This window comes from Lissotriton vulgaris, chromosome 6 (genome assembly GCF_964263255.1).
Source record: "Lissotriton vulgaris chromosome 6, aLisVul1.2, whole genome shotgun sequence".
Classification (NCBI taxonomy): Eukaryota; Metazoa; Chordata; class Amphibia; order Caudata; family Salamandridae; genus Lissotriton; species Lissotriton vulgaris.
Window position 1 is genome coordinate 1,924,480,322 of NC_141694.1, and position 6,000 is coordinate 1,924,486,321.

At 46.5% G+C, this 6,000-nt stretch overlaps 1 protein-coding gene across 1 annotated transcript in view; it reads right to left on the minus strand.

The window, feature by feature from the left end:
• LOC147709940 (NACHT, LRR and PYD domains-containing protein 12-like) overlaps positions 1-4,621 on the minus strand; it is a 521,467-nt gene extending 516,846 nt beyond the window's left edge. Inside the window, exon 1 of the mRNA XM_086928353.1 lies at positions 4,540-4,621. The gene's annotated coding sequence lies outside the window, so the exon portion shown is untranslated. The remainder of the gene's footprint in view (positions 1-4,539) is intronic.
• Between the last annotated feature and the right edge of the window lie 1,379 nt (positions 4,622-6,000).

Consider the following 6,000-nt stretch of genomic DNA (forward strand, 5'->3'; position numbering starts at 1 on the left):
CCTATTATCGCAGCTAAAGCGGCGATAATTTTAATGCCGTTCCTTAATAACATGCCCCATTGGTCCTTCCGTCCCAACAGACGATGTTAAATCACCAATTGGCTTTGCGCTCTCGAATGAAGTTCACCTTGAAAATGGTGAGAATCAGAAAAAAATTAGGGGGCAGATTTACAAGCCCCATGCGCCGCCGGTGCATCACGTTGTGTGACGCACCGGTGGCGCAGCCTGCTAAGAGATATTTACAAGCACAGGTAAAGTCACCCTGCATGACTTAACCTGTGCTGGTAAATATCGCCCAAGTTCACACAACATTTTGCGTGTTAGGGGCGGGACATTGGTGTTGCTGTGGGTGTTCCCACGCAACACCCATGTCCACTGATGCATTTCCAGATTTACGAGAAATCGTAACCCTTGAAATGCGTCAGTTTGCTGCGCCACTCTAGGGGTGGCGTAGCGAGGCGAAACAAGGAGAAATGTTTTCAATTCGCCTCGTTAGTTCCTCTTTCAAATCGTGCTGCATTCTACAGCACGCATTGAAAGAGGAAAATGCCTGCAGTGATTGTTTTCGTGCAGGAAGGGGCCCTTCCTTCACAAAAGCAATCTCCCCACGACGCAGGCATCCTTGCACCATGGTGCAAGGGTGCCTGCACCGGCGCATGGCAGCAGTTTCTGTGCCAGCGCAGGGGAAGCACAGGAATGCGACACATCATTGTAGATATGTTGCATTCTTGTGCTCTGAAAGTGGCGTGGCAGCTAAAGGGTTTGCAGTGCCGTGCTACGGCACTTTCTTGTAGATCTGCCCCTAGGTTTTTAAATTGACAGCCTAAATAGGTCTAAGGCGGGTCTTTGTGACTGAAACTCCCTGTAAACTTTGCAATTGGTTAGAAAAAAGAATGACCCGCCCCAAACTAGATGGCCCATCACCCCCAAAGAAACCACTGCAGATGCCGAACCGGAAGAAATTGTCTTGGTACGCCACAAGAGTCAGTCAGCTGCAGCAGGAAAGAAGGGCGCAGCCTGTTCACGGCACCGCACTGTAAATCGCGGTTTTCAAAACGTTTTTTTACTCACTCCCTTCCAGTGCCCCTGCCCTCAAGGGACATATTTTGTTTAACACATTTATTTATTTCCCTTCAGTACATTAAAAACATATTATTATTTACAGATTCAAAGATTTTAACCATCATTCCAAATGCATACCCATTTTTATTTATTTATTTATTTAGTGCATTTTTATAAAGCGCGAACATTACCCGAAGGTGTCCGAGCGCTGTACAAAGGAGCCAGTTACGTTACAAGAGAAAAGTGGTACAAAATAGAACATTACTAAGATAAACAGGAGACTAAAAATGAAGGGTACACAAACACAAAATCCAACACAGCACACAGGGGTGAGGAATGTACAAGAAAAAAATACAAATTTACAATGAAGACCGAACTTCCAGGAGGGGCTTGAGCATGAAAGTATTAGTTCTGAAAGTGTCTTTGGAAGAGAAGAGATTTGAGGTCAGCTTTGAAGATCCGGGTAGACGAGGTGGTACGGAGCAATGGGGGGAGTGAGTTCCAGATTTCACAGCATTACCTGCGAAGGATTGCGCCATCGATCTTTCCCTTTTGAAGACGGGGGGCTCAAGCAGAAGCTTTTCTGCATTGCGAGAGGGTCAAGAGCCTCCGGTCAATTTCAATGTATTCGCCAGGTAATGAGGGGAATACGTGTGCAAGACTTTGCGTGTGATGCAGGCAGTTTTCTAAATAGATATTGCCTCGGTCAGGAGCCATCGAAGAGAAGCCAGGATAGGAGTGATGTGGTTGCTTGGTTTAGACCCTGAAATGAAGCGAGCTGCTGAGTGGAGGATGAATTTGAGAGGGGAGAGGGGGGATTTGGGTAGGCCCATCAGAAGAGAATTGCAATAGTCCAGTCTTGGGAGAACCAGCGAATATACCAAGGTTTTTAAGTCTTTCTTTGGGAAGAACCAATGGATCCCCCACAGAAGGCGCAATTGGTATTGTGCGTTCTTGGCAATAGAGTTGATGTGGGAGATTAGGTTGAGTCTTTTGTCAAGAATGACACCTAGGGATTTCTCGCTGTCGACAATGATGGGTTAGTTGTTGAGTAAGTTCTGCTGATCCATCCACGATTGAACGGGAGGAGGTGAGAGAGAGGTAGAATGGAGGAGGAATTCAGTTTTGGCGGGATTTACAATGAGTTGGTGAGCTGATATCCAGTTGCAAATGGAGTTGAGAGAAGAGTTGAGTAGTGATAGATCGTGTGCGGAAGACACTTGATTTAGATTTGAGTGTCATCCGCATAGAAATGGTAGTGGAGCACAGATTTACTTAGGAGGTTCCCTACAGGTTCCAAATAGAGATTTAACAGAGTGTGTGCCAGGATAGAACCTTGAGGGACGCCTTAACCTACTGCCAATGGAGATGAAAGACTGTTCGCTATCTTAATCATTTGGGATCTGTCTGAGAGGAATGAGGCAAACCATGTAAGCACTGTGCCATCCAATCCCATTCTCTGTTGAAGAGTGTTAAGGAGGGTGCTACGATTACCAGTGTCAAAGGCTGCAGAGAGGTCAGGAAGAATCAGAAGAGCATGGGCACGTAAGAAATACTAGGAGCAACCTACAAGGGCTATTTTGGGAAGTATATAACACGCAGGGAAGTTATGACATGACTTCCGTTTTGCAAAAAACTAAAATCTTGAGAGGGCGGCAGCGGGGTTGGAGTCCAGGGGCTGGACGGCACAGCATCAACGACCCTCACCTGAAAAAGTGACTCTATCACTCAGGGTCAGTCAGGAAGCATGGCCGCACGGCATGATCAGCATGAGATGCGTGGGTGCTGCACGGCAGTGCACCCATGACCCAGTGCCTCCTGCAGCCAGACTGAAGTTCACAACAAGTAAGAAGTTTCTGGACAGTGATCCATCCATGATGGCGGAGCTGTGGCGCACAATAACTGGCGCATCCCTGCTGATTTGCAGGGCTGCGACAGTTATTGTCAATATACCCCTCAATCTCTTATGAATGTGTCCTTGTGTAATGTAGCCATTGCTCTTGTGAAGCAATCCAATATCTACAGGCCAAGTTTGTGCTGTATAGAACTGCAAACATAATTGGTTTCAATTGCTCATTCATGCCAGTTTGCATCTTAAATGCTGAAGGTGCTTCTGAACCTGCAAGGTGCAGGACCCCACCTGTGTGCCGATGCCTCCCTTCCTGCTTGCCACGGACAAGCTAACCCTTTCGAAGTTCATAAAACTGATAGAAAGCTGTTTGACATTTGAAACTGCCAGGGTGGCAAAATGCACAGGAACCCAACACAAACCCTAACGATCTTTAACCACTGAGGAAGGACGTAGAAAGCTCAGGATGCAACACAACATGACCCTTTAATTCATAACATTCCTTAACCCCTGATAAAGGCCTCTAGAAACTTTGGGTACAATACAACATGACTATAACTAAAATCTCCTCAAGGACAATACAGGCCAGATGCATCTAAACCATGATAAGCCTTAACCCCTGAGGAAGGACTCTTGCAATCTTAGGGTGCAACATAACATGACCCTAGCTATTATCTCTTCAACCACTGAGGAACGACATAGCAAGCTCAGGGTGCAACACAACACAACCCTAACGATTTTTAACCACTGAGGAAGGACGTAGCAAGCTCATGGTGCAACACAACACAAACCTAATGATCTTTAACCACTGAGGAAGGACTCTACAAACGGAGGATGCAACACAACATGACCCTCTAAATCATAACATTCCTTAACTCCTGAGAAAGGACTCTACAAACTTTAGGTACAATGCAACATGACTATAACTAAAATCTCCTCAAGGAAAATACAGGCCAGATGCATCTCAACCATGATAATCCTTAACCCCTGATATCTTAGGGTGCAACATAACATGACCCCAGCTAACATCTACTCAACCCCTGAGGGAGGACGATACAAACCACATGCAGCATCACAACCAATGCATCGCAACCATGACAATCCTAAACCCCTGAGAAAGGACTCTCATATATGTAGGGTGCGACGCAGCATGACCGTTACAACATCTCCTCAACCCCTGAGGAAGGATCATCTTAAATAATAAACTGCAGCAACTCCCACCCCCTCTGCATACATGGTTTACCCACATGGACTCCTATAGCCACTTTCTTAGATTCCTGCATTAATTCTTGCATCAAACAGCACTCAATACAAAACAGAAATATTCTGCCAATTGACATTTAGCATAGCATTGCACAAAATTGTATAACATGACATCATACTTAAATATCCAGCAACGTCACAACAGACATTTTCTGGCAACTTGACAGCATATCTAAAGAAATCAGCATTAAAATTATTCTCTGGCACGTAGCAAAAATCCACCACCATGGTGAGAGACTTCTCACCCGAACAAATGGCAACACACAAACGAAAATCCTCGACTCTGCACTTTACCCCAAATACCTTGTGAACAATTCAGAACACTGGAGAATGCTAAAAACATGCATTTATGTCCAGTTACTTACATAGTGAGTGCATGTTACTCAGCAGCAACGTCATGTCACACAACGCAGCTTCATTATCTCGTAATCCATCGCTTTAAATACCCTGTTGTGCCCGCACTTGAGAACGTAGCAGCATTCTAATCCTTTTTCCCCATACATCATAACCACTTCCTAGTGTTTTCCACAGTGCAAGAACTGCCAATCGCATTCTTGTCCTTCAGTGAGTATGTCACTGCTGCCTTCCTGAATGCCACACATGATCCTTGCACTTTTAAACCTTGGCAACAGCGCACAGTAGAGTAACAGCTCAGCTCTTATCTACGCTTTTCTCCGTGCTCATACCATACACGCACCCCCCTTTACAACGCTCTTCAAATGCCAATGCTAGAGAACCCAGCTTTCCTCAATAAAAGTACAGTCTTGTGCGTCCGAATGTTGGTGCTCCCAGCAGTTTAACATAGCTGCAAAGGTTTCTGATTGCTTTTGTGTGACATTTTTGCCATTTCAGTAGAATTATGAGTGACACATAACGCCTATGAGTGACACTTTGTCACGAGCAAAATCAAGCAATAAAGACGTAAAAATGGCTTTGGCACTTGCGCCTCTCAACCATACGATCTGTGTCAGACCTCTCAAGGCTCCAATTTTTACCTGATTCAGACTTTCAATATGCATCATCTAGTGCTTTCAGTCGCTCATGGGACATTGGAGCAGTAGAATACACCACTGGCCAACTATCCACCACTGCGCCAAATAGGCCAAAATGTAGTGATTGTATTAATCAATCGAATATTTCATGAGATTAATGTAAAAGGATGTTTTTCTCTTTTATTTTGCTTCATTTGCAGGTCAGCTCTTCACCACTTGAGCTGTATGACCTTTGGCCAGGCTGGGAAGGAGGGTCACAGGCTGTAGAAGCAGGAAGGAATTGAAAGGTGTGTCTGAGCCAAGGTCGGACTGGCATATTTGTCAACTAGACAGTGCCTGAAGGCCTGGCCTGCCAGGACAGTGTGTGCGCTGTTTTTTTAGGTCTCGCCTGTCGATGCGCATGCGCATCGAGCTTGCGAGACTATGGGGGCTTATCCACTCTTTAACCAACTTGCAAGGAATCGTGGCGATTCCTTGCAGTGCACAAGAAATTTAAGCTCAATGCGCATGCGCATTGAGCTTAAAAGCGCGTGCACATGCCCCCAGCCGCCTGCCTTGCCTACTCTCTTTCTCACTGCCTCCACCAGCTCCGCCCCTCACTTCTTGATTGCACGGCCGCTAGGCCGTGCCTCCCCTACTCTCCTCCCCCCTCCTCCTCCTACTCTCCTCCCCTGCCTGCCGTGTCGCACCTCTCCCCTCTCCCCGCTCCGCCCCCTACCCTGCCCGCCGTCTTACGGTCTTTGCAACTCCCCAGCCATATGTTAAAACCCCTCGCACTCCAGGCCCCCGCTCCGCCCCCTCCCCTGCCCGCCGTGTCGCATTTCTCCTCCCCCC